Here is a 16733-nt window from a genome sequence, read left to right on the forward strand (position 1 = left end):
AGTCTATATCTAACAGCTGAAATTAATGTTGAAGCTTTGCAGTTGGGTGTTTGTAATTGCTCAGAATATGCCAGTCTGAATGAATATTCGATGTGAGCTGTTGATTGAAATGCATTTTACTGTTGGTCCATTGTTGTTGTTGTCTCACCTCACAATTGTACAGATTTATTTAGTGTTGTACAATAATAAGAAAGTCCATCCATCCATCCATCCATCCATCCATTTTCTTCCACTTATCCAGGATTGGGTCGTGGTGGCAGCAGTTACCGTACAGTACTCCAGATGTCTCTCTCCCCAGCAACACTTTCCAGCTTCTCCTGGGGGACCCTGAGGCTTTCCCAGGCCAGATGGGATATGTAATCCCTCCAGCGAGTTCTGGATCTACCCCCGGGTCTCCTCTCAGCCCACTCCGAAGTCCCTCTGGGTGTCCAAGCTCCTCACTTAACGTTGTTCTCTTCCCAACTCGTTACATGCTGATGACTTGGCAGAAGGTACCCTTTAGCAGCTATGACTGATGTAGCCAGAAAGCCATTTTTTAATATGTGATTAATGCTGTGAAACAGCCTTAAAACATGTGATTAATGGTGCGAAGGAGTCGCAGTTTGGTTAGGTTTAGACACTAAAACTACTTGGATAGGTTTAGGCTGTTTAGGCACAAAGAGCTACGTGGGTGGGGTCAGGCACAAAAAGACTTGGTTAGGTTTAGACACAAAAACTACTTGGTCAGGTTTAGGACAGAACCATATTTGGGGTTACCATAACCAATTTACATTAGGTAGGTCATCTGACATCACTGAACCGACTCGCAAAATAAAAGTCACTTTACGAAAGTGACATATCACTGAGACAACACACAACATGATCACACATGATTTTCTGCGCCTCGTCTGATCACATGATCTATATGTCATTATTTTTATTCTCCATATTTGAACTTTTTTCCTGACAGTTTGAGATTTCAACATTTCAACTTTATACTTGACCTTTCAACCATTTTCTTGACATTTCAACTTTATTTCAACGTGGCCTCAGACTTAGGTGTTGACTATTCTCCTGGCTGCTTCACACTTGGCTACAAACCAACCTTGACTTTGTGTCGAGAATACAGACACAGCTCTCACTTTGGTCATACAACAACAAGGATGGCTTGAAGCAACGGCCCTGGTACTCCATACAAAAATATATTAATTACAATCTAATGTACGTCAGCCATGATTACTTACCATGCCACAATTTCTAACCGTTCTGGGTTAGTTTATTAATTTGAACTTTGCCTGTCTCTGCACATTATCCCATCAGACTCCTCAAGAGGGATTCAGTGCTTCTCATAATAAATTCATGAGAGCCAGTTATTGTGTATTTCTACCCTAAATCCACATAAACATGTAGCAGGAAGTAATCAGAGATTTCTCTCCCATCCCTGAACTTATTTTGGAACTGCTTATTTTAATAGCATCGGCTTCTTGATTTTACTTCTGTTTTTCTTTCAGTTTTAGTCTGACTTTGAATTCAGTTATTTTGAATATGTTGTTATTATCTCTACATCCACCTGCTCTGCTGTTGTTACTTTCCCTGTCAGTCTGCCTTTCTTATGCTCATGGTCACATGGAAAGAGCACTTTTATAAACACATTACAAAATGCTTCACACAAGGAAGCAGCTTCTTAACAAGCAAATCATAAATCCAGCAAAAGACAACCAGTTAAACCCCAAAGCAAATAAAACATATAAAACCAATAAAAGGCAGTTAATGAAAATCAAGATCCCAGACTACATACCAGCTGGTGTTTGAGTAAGAGGTCAGATATATAACATGGAGAGAGGTCATGAGGAGCTTTAAAAGTCAACAGTGAGAAATCGATTGTAAAGCAGCCAGAGCGAGACGGCTGAAACAGGTGTAATGTGGTCACTTTTCTTAGATCTTGCTAAAAGCTATAAGCAGGTGAGTTCTGTACAATCTGTGACCGATTTATTGATTTTTGGTTGAGGCAAGTGAAGAGGCTGTTGCAATAATCAAGGCGCGTGGAGATAAAAGCGTGTAAAATGGTCTCTGTGTCTTTGAAAGATAAAAAAAAGCCATATTTTTGAAATATTTATAAGATGGTGAAAACAAGACTGCAAGGGTCTCAACAGTTTAACTTTTTTTTCTCAACCTTTTGGTTTTATTCTCAATATTTCAGGTATATTCTCAACATATATTCTCAACATTTTGACTTTATTATCAACCTTTCAACTTTTATTTTCTTGACATTTTGATATTATTCTCAACTTTTAACTTTATTCTTGATGTTTTGGCTATATTCACAACATAACAACTTTATTCCTGACAACTTAATTCTGGACATTTTGACTTTATGCTCAACATTCTGAGTTTTTTCACCACCTTTTTACTTTTTCCTTGACATTTTGACCTTATTCTCAAAAAATTAACTTTATTTTCTTGACCTTTTGACTTTTTCCTTGACACATCAACTTTATTCTTGACCTTTCAACTTTGTTGCCCAAGGATCTCAGCCTACATATTGGCTTGTATGCGACGAAGAGGTCAGATATATAACGTGGCTATCAATCAAATCTAAAACATATTTGAAGTCAGTGAGAGGAAGCTGAAACAGGTGTAATGTGGTCTTCTTTCTCTTGTGGTCTTTCTTTTGACTTTATTTTCGACTTTTTGAGTTTACTCTCGACATTTCAACTTAAACTTTAATTTAAACTGTAATCTCAATTTTGACTTCATGCTCAACATTTTGACTTTATTCTCCACTTTCTCCACTTTTCAACTTTTTTCTTGATACATCAACTTTATCCTCAACCTTTCAGCTTATTGCCTGAGGATCTCAGGCTATGTAGCAGCTTGTGTGCGACTATGAGATCAGATATATAACATGGAGACAAGCCACGAAGAGCTTTAAAAGTCAACAGTAAGAAATCAAATCTAAAACATATTGGAAGTCAGTGAGAGGAGGCTGTAACAGGCGTAATGCGGTTCCTTTTCTTAGATCTTGTTAAAAGCCAGGCAGCTGAGACAATCTGTAAGTGATTTACTGATTTTTGGTTGAAGCAAGTGAAGAGGCTGTTGCAACAGCTGAAGCACTTGGAGATAAAAGTTGGTAAAATGGTCTCTGTGTCTTTGAAAGATAAATTTGGCTGCATTTTGGAAATATTTCTAAGATGGTAAAAACAAGACTGCATGAGTTTTGTTGAGTGCTGCTGAAAGCTTAAATTACTGCAACCCAAACATTAAGATGCTTTGAAAATAACTCACTTACCTGTTTCTGTGGCCAGGAAAACAGCTTTTTCCAGCAAAATATCTAGCTGGGGAAATCAGGTATCTCTAATTCCCTGATCCAATTATTAAAACGATGTTTCTCATTTACATGTAATTTACAGTGATCCTGGGTTGGTCCTTGATTGGTTATGAACACTTTATTATGTTTAAACCTAAAAATGAAAAGCATTAATCACTCAGAGGGGATTCCTAAAGGCAAAGTCCTCTCAAATTGGGGGTCCCTGATCTAATGTGGACACCTTATCACATTGTTTTGGATATTGAGCCACTCTAGAGAGTATTTATCATATTTTATTTACCACAGCTGCATTGAAGGGGGTACTTTTGCTGTGTGTTTTTGAACATGGGGGCACCAAGGGGAAGAATCACCAACCTTGCCTGTTTCTGTTTTTATCCCAAGCATGGTAAGAAAAAAAACACATATAGAAACACATGCGCAAAATACTTAAAAAATTAACAGTGAATGTGTTCTCAGAGAAATGGTGCACAACCCTCATTTTATTCTCATCAGGACTGATAAAATCCTAGACTGTTGGGTCAGCAAGGGATTAGCAAAAAATAGAATAGATTCATTTGAAATGATGAAAGATGAGTTTGACCAAAACCATTTTTTTTTTCATTATTTACAGGTGGGAAGTGTCCACCTTTCCAAAAAGTGGACAAACCAACAAATGAGTCAGTACAATACTTTTCTCTCAAGTTTCATTCATTCATTCATTTCATTTCATTCATTCATGCTGTGTTCCCTGCTTTACTTTGATAATCACATCTCCCCTCATTTCAGATCATTTCACTTCCTGTCCCTTTTTGATTGGCCTCACCTGTGTGTGATTGTCTGCCCCGTCCTGATTAGCCTCACCTGTTTCTGACTACAGGATTTAGCGTGTCTGGTTTTCACTCTGTGTTCGTCTCACCTCCTTGTGTGTCTAGTGTTCCTACCTTTCAATCCCTGAGTTATTTTCCTGTTTTTTGGGATTTTTACTTGTTGCTTGACTCCATTTTCCCTACAAGATTTATTTGCCTCTATGGATTATTTCCTTTGTGCTGAGCCCTCCTTTGACAAGTAAAGTGGGTTTGTTTTGGTTTTTTAAATCTAAAACTACCTCATTTCACCTTGTTCACTAATTGTAACAGAAAGAAATGGGGAAAAGAATTAGAAAGAGCTGGAAATGCTCCTTAAATGGAAATTATAAGAAATCACAATCCAAAATGCTGAAGGGAATTTGCTTGGAAAGTGAGCATGAGGAATTTTTTACACCTTGTGAATATGGCAAATGTCCCCCTCTAGTAGAGACCAGTTGTTGGAGAAGATGTAGAGAACAAAAGCAAATTCTACACATAAGTCATTTAAGTGTCCAGTATTAATATTCTTTTGGGTAGAGGTTGAGAAAAACTTAATGAAATCTTTGAGTTAAACAAATGACTGAAACCAGAAAATAACTTGGGTATTAATTTGATCATGACCAGCCATGAAGCAGGTGATGAGGACATGGAAGCAGCAAAATCCACCTAAACCAGGGGTCTGAGACCCGCTGCTCTGGAGCTGCAAGCGGCTCTTCAGCCTCCTTGTGTGGCTCCCTCTGGCTTTGACAAAAAGAAAAACATGAAAATGAATAATGGTTATTTCTTTATTTAATTTTTATTTATTTTATTTTTATTTATTTTGTTGCACAGTTATCTTGGAGTGCGAGGTGATACTTCAACATCAAATTAAAGAAAGTTTTAAGAAGTTGTCAACTAAAATATGCATCACATTCAAGTCTACAGCCCTTGCCTTTACCTGCAGGTGGCTTTTTGAGTGTCCAAGCCCCGCCCTCAGTAAGCTAACCATCAATAAATCCAAAGAAAGAAAAGTCTCAAAGGAAAATAGAGAGTTTAATTCTGCATGGACAGATTCATTTGCCTTCACCGACAACAATGCTGGCTTACCTGTGTGCTTGATATGTGGAGAGAAATTAGCAAACAAAAAAAATCATTTTCAGCATTTGCTGAAAAGTACCGAACTGGGCCCCGTTTCCCAGAGCCTTCGTAGCACTATGTGCTTCGTAAGTTGTATCTTAAGGTCTCCCTTAACCTTATGGGCCTGTCAAGCAGGGGTTGTGTGGGATGGGGAGAGAGCCAGAGCACGAGGAACTTCAGGGTGGTGAGGTGGGGCGCACCGGTGGAATTGATCTCTCGCCAGAGGACTACAGAGCGAATCCCACCTCAGCAGGGGACTGGGGGGTGGAAGGTCCCTCCCCACCACAGACATCGATGCCCCCCATGATGCCTTGGGAGGCTGTAGGGCCAATGATCGACAGGACCTTTTCCTCCTCCGGGGTGAGGGTGGGAGCAGCCTGGGTTACATACCACCGGTTTTTGCAACTCCTGCCCCTCGTCTTTTGGCCACACTTGCGAAGTCTTGCCACTTTTTCCAGACCACGGTCCACTGTGGGGGTGGACCAGTGCTGGAAGCAGCCATTCTTTTGGCAATGTTGGCCCACACAGCAGCCTTTGCCTTGTTAGAATCCGCATTGTGGGGCGCCACCTCATCCAGCATCACCTCCAGTTCTTCTTTCATGAAGGTTGCTCCCTTTGTTCGCCTTGTTTCTCAGCCATTGTGTCACAATGTTGCACATATGTGCAGCTACCTGTCAGTTTATATAAGCTACATGAACCAATCGCAGTGCACTATACATTAAATTGGTAAATGCATGCACCTGCGATCATTTATGGCACACACACACACACACACACACACACACACAGAGCAATGAATCATGGATATGCTGCTACAGGTGCCTATTGTGTGACAACAACAGATTTGCAGACATTGACAGAACTGATGTAGGAAAACGTATATGTAAGACACAAACTGGCACTGAAACTGCAGTGATGTAAAAAGAGATGCTTTTTAAGCTTTTGTAAATGTTTCAGTAACATCAACTTTATCCGGGAGGATGCTGTGAGCAGCAATCACGTTTGTGTGCTTCATCATTAGTATTTTTCTTGTTTATAACAGGATGCGCATATTACTTTTTTTTTTGTGATATGCTTCAGGCGTGTTAATATGGATGGGGATTTTGCATGAAACGATGCCAAAACACTCACCTGGATGGAGATTTCATTTTAAAACACTTTTTAAAATATCTGTGTATGTGTGGACTAGGTTTCAAATAGTTTAGCAGATGATCTCTAGGAGGCATAGCCGCATTTATGATATAATATTTGATGGAGGTAAAATTATTATGGCAAGGCTTGTAATATTACAACATCATTTATTTACCTTTATAAGTGATCAATCGAGGACAGCTCTAACTTATGATGTACCTTAGCAGCTCTTTGTAAGAGCACCCGCTTAGGGACAGTTTGGAAAACACTTGTAGGAAAAGAAGTTCCTTTGCTAAGGTATATCTTCATGGAGTACTAAGATACATCGAAACTGGGAAATACGGCCCTGGAAATGAGCAAAAGAGCGACTTTGGAATTGCTACAGAAAGTTGAGCAGAGCAAACATACTTTCAAGAAGTGGATCCAGTCTCCAAACTCAACTCAACAGCTGCTAGTTTTGTAGCAGCTCAGGAGATCGTAAGGCGGGGAAAGCTGTTCCCAGACGGAATACATGAAAGAATCATTCAAATTAAACAAATACCTCTCTCTGCAAGATCGTCAAGGACAAGGCCATTAAAATGGCATCAAACATCAACAGAGTATCACTCTGAGAAGAGCAATACTTGACATTTCATCAATTTGGACATCGGTGTCTTTTATCATCTCTCAAAGACATGAAATACAAGAGCACATATGTGGGGAATGGATTAAACTCTGTCTTCATCTCCTCTAACATAAACTGTGAACATCAGCATGTTTGACTAACTAATGTTAGCTTACTAGCTGCAGTAACTTTACCTCCAGCCAGAGTTGTTATACCACTGCATCTGTGTTTGTTATGAAGGGCTTTGAGAAGGAGAATGTCGGTTGGGTTGACGATGATGCATCTCATTCTGGGTCACTGTCTCAGGTCTAAGCAGAGTTAGCTTAGCTCTTATCCCAGCTCTCTTCCATGATTGCGGTCTTGTTGGGGTCCACTGCACTAATCAAGTCCCTGCGTTTCCTTTTCCCACGTTAATAAGTGTATTTCTGTCATCTATCATGTAGATATACCTGCTGTATTTCACCATCTGGCCAATATTTGCTGAGATGTAAGCTAGCTCTAGCCTCAGTCTTTTAGCATTCATGCTATATCATGGATGCAGGTGCTAGGTAAGTTTAAATTTGCACTTTCACAGGGTGTCAGATGGAAACATTAAAACAGCAGCTGGAGATGGACTTCTTGGCCAACCCAAGGAGTTAGCATTAGCTTACATCAGCCAGCTACACTTATGAAATCTGCTTGTTAGTTAATCCACCATCGTCAGCTAGAAATGAGAACCTCCTTTTGTTTATGTCTCTAAGGATTCAAAGACCTCATGTTTCAACAGTTACCCCCAATTCTGATGTTAAATCTGCCACGTTATCACTGTAAACTGCATAAATGCAGTATGAGAGTGGAAAGTTTGGCAGGTGTAGCATTAACAGTAACTAAGGATGTTAAGAGCTAGTCGAAGGGTCAATTGACAGTTATAAACAGCTGATCAACTTACAGTGAAAGACTTGTCCTCGCTTGTTAATGTCATGCTTGTTAATGAGGTTGCACTCATCCTGCGAACCTGCAGAGCTCCTGCAGCCTGCCTGTCTCTGCTGGGTCTAGGGGAAACGATTTACTTCAATCACAGACTGTATACAGGATTATAACCTATTTTATGAACAGTCTAAGGCTCCAGCTCACTATTTGGTCTGCTGTACTCATTTGCAATTGCTTCATATTGCTTCTTTATGTAAAAGATCTGAATACTACTTGAACCACAAAAGAAGCACTTCAGTATTAGAGCCACAGGACACAGGTTCTGTAACGATCACAGACAGCGTTTCAGTGAGTCTTAGTGAACTGACTCACACTTGTGAAAATGAAATTACCTGACCTCCTGCAGCTAAACTAATCCCACCTGGCCAGAGCTAACCCTTTGATTTATTTACCCTCCACTTCACTCAGACCCATTTACCTTCAGCGCTTACAGCCTTAATTGCTTACAACCTCGGTTCGTGAAAATCAATCAGACGTGCTGCACTTCTGCACAAACCTCCAGACTCCAAAGCTTTTCAGTCAGCAAGCTGCATCTTTAGTTTTTAGAGTTTAAACATCAGTCGAGTTTGATTTGAAAAGAAAATGGAGTCATGCCTGACCATGGCTGCAGAATTCTCGAGCAGTTTGCTGATTTTTATTGTAAAGTTGAAAACGCAGTAACGGGTCTCCGTCAGTCTAATCAATCCACCCCCTCAGCGCTCTGCCTCTCCCTGTCCTCTGCAGCAAGAGGCGATTATACCACAAAGACAAATCCATAAAAGACATTTCAAATGAATGTCTTCGTTTTAGGGGAAAGAGTATTCTCTTTCATCATTCAGCAACCTCAGACTCGAGTGTTTGTTTTGCGCTGTGTTTTGTGTTGTAGGAGCAGGTGTTACTTTATTCAGCCGGAGTATCTCATCTCCAAGCGGAGCTTCAAAATCAGATATAATTACTGACAGAGCTTTGAAATGCACTAATTTCTCACCACAGTCAAGAGTCTTTTTTACAGACACTGTCAAAGCGCTTAGTGTAATCAGACTGTCTTTAAAGCTCCTGGAAACTCGGTTTCTTTCTGTAACACAAAGTTAAAAAAAACATCCTAGAGATATACACTTCATTTCATATTCTCAACATTTTCACTTTTATTGACCTGTCTACTTTTGATTTTATTCTCGAGATTCTGGCTTTATTGGCTACATTTCAACAAACAGTTGAACTTTTTTCTTGACATTTCCGCCTTTCATTGTCAACATTTCAGCTTATTCCTAGACATTTTGACTTTATTCCCAACATTTAAACTTTTTTCTTGACCTTTCTTCTTTTTTCTCAACATCTTGACTTTATTCTTGACAATTTGGCCTTATTCTTAACATTTTAACAAACATTTCAACTTTTTTCTCAACATTTCATTTTGTTATTCTCAACATTCTCAACATTTCTTAATTCTCTACATTCCACCTTTATTCTCAATGTTTCAATAAACATTTTGAGTTTATTCTCCACATTGTAACTTCTTTCTCAATATTTTGACTTTATTCTCTACATTTCAGCTTTATTTTCAACATTTCAATGTCAACTTCAACAGTTTTGTTGTTCAGCTTTGTTCTCAGCACTTCAACCATTTTCTAACCCTTTTGTAATAATCTGATGTAGCTGAAAATCTGGGCCATAATTTTAAAGGGCCAACATTTTCATAAAAAAAAAGATTTCCAAACAAAGATTATTATAAAAGCACATTTTATCTCTATGTGGTACTGATAGGCTTTTTTAAATTTTTAAATTCTTTTAAGTTGTGAATTCTTGTCTCAGATAAGTGTGTTTTCTGGCAGACAGCGAGTTTAGAAATAAAAAAAAAGTAAACCAAACCAAAACATTTTATAAATTTTATTTAATAAATCCTCAAAGAATAAATCACCAGAAAAATGGGATTAGAGAGTTGGTATTAGCCATTTTTAAAGTTTTTTGGTAGGACATGATGTATCCCAATTCTAAAGAATGGGTGATATTCATTTAACTTTGTTTCACTTTATATTTCCCCCCTGGTCATCTATACCCCCTCTGTAGTAGCTCTATGTCCCACCGGGGGGGACCCTCCCCACAGTTTGAAAACCACAGGGCTCTAATCACAAACTATTGTTGCTGAAAGAGTTTCCATGGCAGAATGCATGTACACACTTTTCTGAGTGTGATGAACTGCTCAGGGAAGGAGCCCTGTGAAAATCTGCCTTTGATTGAAATTTATGAAGCTGAACCTGCACATCTCAGGTGCCATGGCTTAGTTGGTTAAAGCGCCTGTCTAGTAAACAGGAGATCCTGGGTTCGAATCCCAGTGGTGCCTTTTGAACACCCACTTGGGGGGCAACATCAACGCAAGGGATGTTGATAGACTGAACAACTGGTGAGTTCAGTAGTGGCAGGTGAACAGGACAATCTGGAGGTGGTTGTGGAGAGGAACAGGAAGATGGACGATCCTCTACATGATGAACTCACGAGGATGAGGAACAAATTCAGTCAGAGTTCTCCATCCCGAACACCACAAAGCACCCTGACCAGTCAGTCTGGTTCCATATCCAAGGCTGACCCCCCACATGTCAACTTACTCACTGTGGACCCTGAACTACTGAATTATGCATGGATTCACATTGATTGTACAATCATATCCCAGTTAAAAATTTAACAATGTTTTCTCTGTAATGTAATGTCTGGTTATCTTTAGATTTATTCTTTGTATTACAGAGATTTTCCTACTCATTTTTTTTTTTACTTATGTTGCTGATCAGTCCCAGGTCATCTCAAGTCAAGTTATAACTTGTTAAAAGAAGTGACTCTAAGTGATTTGGACTACAGATCAGTAGAACAATCAATTTTAAATCTTTGTGGGACTGAAAATTACTGTTTCATGAAATGAGAAAAATGTTTGATATGTGGAGATTAAACTGAATCATTACCCCAGAATGAGCTTAAAACTGAACCCCACATAATTCTACCTTGTTATCTTGAGATAATGATAAGATTAAGAGATAATGGGCCAACCATTTATGAGCAACCTCTGTGGGCTTCCAAAATAAGAAACATGTCTTTATTGGCATGCTTCCCAGAATGCATTTGAGTCAGCTCTTCAGAAAGCAAATTTGTTCTTGTTGATTGTGTTTCTGATGAATATTAGCTGAATTGGTAGAAGTTTTCACCATCCATCCATCTTCAACCACTTATCCAAAATCAGGTCGTGGAGGTAACAGTTCCAGCAGGGGGCCGCAGACTTCCCTTTCCCTGACTACATTACCCAGCTCTGACTGGGGGATCCAATGGTGTATCCATGCCAGGGTGGAGATAAAATCCCTCCACTTAGTCCTCGATCTGCCCCATGGCCTCCTCCCAACCAGGAGACAACTGGGAGACAACCAGCTGGCATCCTTACCAGAAGGCCAAACCACCTCAACTCCTCCTCCTCTCCTTTCTATACAAAGGAGCAGCAGCACTAGTCTGAATCCCTCATGACTGACTGAGCTTCTCACCCTGTCCCTAAAGGAAATGCCAGACTCCCTCCTGAGAAAACCCATTTTGACTGCTTGTATCTGCATCTGCATGACCCACCCTTCATGACCACAGGTGAGAGCAGAGGTAAAGCAAAGACAATATCGCTCCCCTTGCTCTGATTCTCCAGCCAGTCTCACACTCCATTGTCCCCTTGCTCAAGAACAAGACCCCGAAATGCATAAACTCCCTCACTCGGGGTAAGGACTCATTCCCTGCTCTGAGTAGACAATCCACTGGTTTCTTGCTGAGAACCATGACTTCAGACTTCGGGGTGCTGATCCTCATCCCAGCCGCCTCACACTCAGATGTGAACTGATCCAATGAGTGCTGGAGGTCACAGACCGATGATGCCATCAGGACTACATCATCTGCAAAAAACAGTGATGCAATCCTCAGCCCACTGAATTGCAACCCCTCCCTTCCACAAGTATGTCTCAAGATCCTGTCCATGAATATCACAAACAGGATCAGTGATCAGGCCTCACCTCAGTCGGTATTACAGATCTTGCGTCTTACATGCTGCAGTTTTAGTACACTTGAAACTGAAACTTGGCATTAAATCAACAACTAAAATGGAGCTTGTGGCACAGATCTGCTGATTATCAGTTTGTTTTCCCTGACACCAGCTACACACCCATTCACATCACAGTTTGTGTTTGAACACCCTGCTTAATACTGCTGCTATTCACTGATCAGTGACTGATGGTGAATTGTAAGCTGCAAACTCAAATACAGCCTCTCGACATGTTATTTATCTCATTTATTTAATGTGATTCATTTACTACTATCTTTTTCAATTACATGTTCAATACACCAGCTTTTAGCTTTATTTCAACCATCTGGTGTATTGTGATGTGTGAAAAAGAGTGTGATGCGTTAGTTCATTATATTCAACTGTTTGTTTCTACTCTGCACAACATGAGATGGGAGAGGGAAACTTTTTACTTTTATTATTTCATATTTACAATGAAAGGTTGAGTTAGCAGTGATGCACTATAGCTCTTGGTCTAACATTGGCATTAATGTTGATTGCAAATGTTTGCTAGTCTGACGTGAGTGTTTCCAGTGCAGCATTTAGCGGCATGAACACTAAACAAACTTTTAGAAGGTGAAAATTTTGCCTGGATGTGAACCCAAATACTCCCCATCAACATCATCTGACACAGAACATTTCAACACTAAACTGAGGGTGAAGTGTGTGCAAGTAAAAAGTTAGTTTTTTCTTCTAAGACAACTTCTAAGACAACTCAAAATTTCAAGGTACTACAATACATTTTTGAATTTTGAGCCCAACTCAAACTGTTAAGTTTTGAAAACATTTTAGTAACCAGTATTCTTTTGTTGAGATGATTTGAATTTCTTCTTTAGATAAACTTAAATCTCTGAGTTTTGAAAATCATGAAATGTATTTTTGAAAAGTTAGAGAGTAAATTTGACGGTGAATGATGGTTAAAACTTTTTAAATTTTTCAATTAAAACCATTTAATTTTCAGGCACTGAAATAATGACAAATCAGGTTTTTTCAGTTTCTAAAACTTAAAGATTCAAAGTAAATTATCTCAACTAAACATTAGGTTTAGGTCAGCAAAGCATTTTAAAGTTTATTTCATAATAGACACATTTGAGTTGGACTCAAAACTCAAAAACATATTGCAGTATGTCGCCTTGAAATTTTGATATTTTGTGAACTAAAGTGTGCATCATAGCCTATGTCTATGGTTTGGTGCTTTTGCCTCTGAATTGATCATAAGGGTTACAGACCCCTGTGTTAGAACATAGTTGCTGAAATTGTGAAAAGATTGAGAAGCATGTAGAACTGAATTGTGGTGTTTGACCATTAAACTGCTGTTCATGATTTGTGTGTCAGGATTTTTTGGGTGGACCTGAAACATGGCTCTCTGACGTCCCGGAGCCATGGTCCCCCAACACTATATAAGTCCCATGAACCAACATCGCCTCCCCCTCCCCTCACCCTCCCTAATGGTCAGATATGAACGTACCTTCAGCGACTCTCTCAATCTAAATCAGTCCAGCAGTTCACTTCAGCTCACTTCAGTTTCAACAGCCCGACACAGAAGACATGCCTGGACATGTCCAATAAAGCTGCTGGACAGCAGCCATGTCTCAGATCATTTCAGGTCATGGTGGTGTTTGACACTGAGACAGTGGAGCAGACATGCCCCAGGTGTTTTAGAGCAGTGAAAACTGTTCATTTTCTCACTTCTTTGAGACCTAATTTTATATACATAGCAAAGTTTTGAATCAGTCAAATATGTCTGGGCAGTTAATAACATCTTTCTATGGTGTGACAAACTCAGAACACACATTTATTGTTGCTTTACATGATCTTTAAAAGTTTTTGGACAACAGTAGACCTCAATGTCACAGAAGAAGAAAATATATCAGTTATTAGTATCAGTTGATTGTTGGTTTGGGTCTGTACATGCAATTTATTGACAATAAGAATAGTATAGAATATGTTTAGTTTTAGTTATGGTGTGAAAACAGCTATAATGGAGCTTGTAGGTAGCTTGTTTATCAGTTTGATCTCTGAGCACAGCGAGTCTCAGCTTACTGTGTTGTTCTGTAGTGCATCTGACAGTAACGTTGACCTGGAGTTATTATTAGAACACAGAAATAGGATGATGTATGCTCATCATGTCTGTCCCCGACACCAAGCTCACACCTGACTCACACACCTCTGACTACTGCACATCTCTGTCAAACAGCCACACACACACACTCATACACAGATCGATAAAAACAAACTTGGTATTTAGCAGCATTGGCATTCCTCTCGTTCATTTCCCTTGAAGGCCCCCATGGCGATGTCTGCCCTGCCTGCACCCCGGCCGGTGCAACTCCCACCCGTCCCTCGGCATCAAATGTCACGGCCGGAGGACTGGCAGCGAGTGAGCACGCAGCACAGCACAAAAACAGAACCTTCACTTGTACTGGCTGTGATAGAGCAGGACGCTGCTGACATGCTCCCTGTGTGTGGAGCATTATTTATGAGTCCATGTCCAACATGACCTGCTGCAAACCTGTTGTAGTGGGTTAAAGGATGCTGGGAAAAGGAGGTATGATTCATGAGAGGAAAGTGTTTTTTCCCATTATTGGTAACATTTTGATGAATTCTGACCATGAAAAAGTTTATACAAAGAGATGCAATGACGATCTTTCAACAGTAACCTGAAGTGACCCCATCTGAGAAGTCATCCTTAGAAACTGTTAGGAAAAGGGCTGGCACTTGGCATGTGATTGGATGAAACATCTGTCTATCAACTTCAACTTCAAGACAGATTCTAGGCGTGGTCTTGTGACGTTAGCTGCCTTGCAAGGTAAGCAGGTATGCATTTTGGCTAACTAAGTATGCTGGTATGATTTGTCACTCTACACAACGCAAAAATCGGGTTAATGCCAGCGAGTTCAGTTGTTCATGTGCAGTACTCAAATCTAACAGCAAGAGGCAGCAGGAACTCACCTGACAAAAACCAAAAGAAGAAGAAGAGTTCAGCCACAAAGAGCTGGATTCACTCCCAACTGCCTTCACCCTTGACTTTTACTGTTGTTCTTTGTGATTTTTGCAGATCTTCCACATAATCTTTGTGTTATGGAGAACCTCAGGGGCCAGTCATTGGCCCGCTGCTTTTTTCCATTTGCATGTTACCACAAGGACAAATAACCTGAAAAGAGAATATTAATCTTTATTCTTACGTGAATGTTCTTTTATAATGCTTTTATTATATGATATTTTATTGGATTATGTTTTTATTCTGCTGTTGTAAAGCATTTTGTAATTATGTTTTGAAAGGTGCTATACAAGTAAAATGTATTAATCTTCTGGGTATTTAAAGGTGAAATTGTGAATACATACTTGCTAAAGTAACATTCATTTGCAACCTAGTTTGCCTGTTTATCTGGCATTTACGTTGGCAAAGTAAAGTCACTTTATAATGATGATATAATTACTGTGTCACAGATGATTAAACATGACTTTTCACAGTATATAGTAGATACTATAATATTTATCGTTGCAGCCAAACCTGTAATCATAATGAGAAGAGTAGCATGACTTGATGAAAAAAAAGCAAGTGCATATGTCACAGAGTGTTCTAGAAAGTTACCAGTTGGCACTGTGTAGTCTTTTTATTAAACAACAGTGAACAAAGGACTGAGATCTTTAACCGAAGTAAAAGTAGCAATACAACAATGTACAGATACTCCATTACATGTCCTGCATTCAAAATGTTACTGAAGAAAAAGTACAAAGTAGTGGCAGCAAAGTAAACATACTCATTCTGTAAATTGTCCACATTTAGGTAGTTATATTTTTCATAACTTACTGGAATATTAGTACTTATTGATTGACATGTATTGACATGCAAACAGCATTTTAAAGTTGTCAACATGAACATGAAGCTAATCTTTACAATTTAGCCAAACTTTTGGGTAATTTATTACTATTACAGTGCTATTTTAAAATTATTTTTTTCATGATCAGATGTGAAATAAATGTAATAGAGTAAAAGTACAATATTTCCCCTCTAAAATGTGGTGGAGTATACTTAAAGTACAAGTACCTCAAAATTGTATTTATTTACTTACTGTACTTAGTTAAGTTAAAGCATTTATTGTCATATGCACAGTTAATAACAAGTTTTTCTCTGTACAATGACATTCTTTCTTTGCCTTTCATGCCACTAAACAGTGAAACACACATATGAAAAGTGAAGGAAAATATAAAAAATAAGAAAATACAAATATAAAAATGTCAGACACTAAACAAAGATATCATGATAGATAAAGAGAGAAGTACATACACAAGTAACTGAAGAACACTGTACAATTACTGTATACATTATCAAATATACATATTATATACATTGTCCAGTATCAAAAAGACTATGCAGAACTAGCAGCATCAGTACATGACTAAACCGACTCCTGTAGTAAATGAAGTACAATATGTAAAGAAGGATGTGGTTGTTTTTATAGGTTGATGATTGCATTGTTTTCTTGCTGAATAATTTGATGATCTGCTGTCGAGTAGGGAGATAAAACCACCTGCAGAGAAAACTGGAATAAAAGTTATGTGGTTTATGTGTTACATGTGGCACTTAAAATATTTTCCCATGGTTGGGAGGTCTGCAGATGACCTTACTTTTGTCATATTTGTCTTTGCAGTTTTTACCCCAACAGTAGAGGTTAGCTAAGGGCTTCTGTTCCAGCACAGGAAATAACAGTGTGGCAGCTGGAGTTT

At 39.0% G+C, this 16733-nt stretch overlaps 1 non-coding gene across 1 annotated transcript; it reads left to right on the forward strand.

The window, feature by feature from the left end:
- The first annotated feature begins 10197 nt into the window (after nt 1-10197).
- Nucleotides 10198-10271, forward strand: trnat-agu (transfer RNA threonine (anticodon AGU)). Its single transcript has one exon. It is a non-coding gene; the product is annotated as a tRNA-Thr (tRNA).
- Nucleotides 10272-16733: the final 6462 nt, after the last annotated feature.

The sequence above is a fragment of the Lutjanus erythropterus genome, chromosome 22, assembly GCF_056507025.1.
Source record: "Lutjanus erythropterus isolate fLutEry1 chromosome 22, fLutEry1.hap2, whole genome shotgun sequence".
Lineage (NCBI taxonomy): Eukaryota > Metazoa > Chordata > Actinopteri > Lutjaniformes > Lutjanidae > Lutjanus > Lutjanus erythropterus.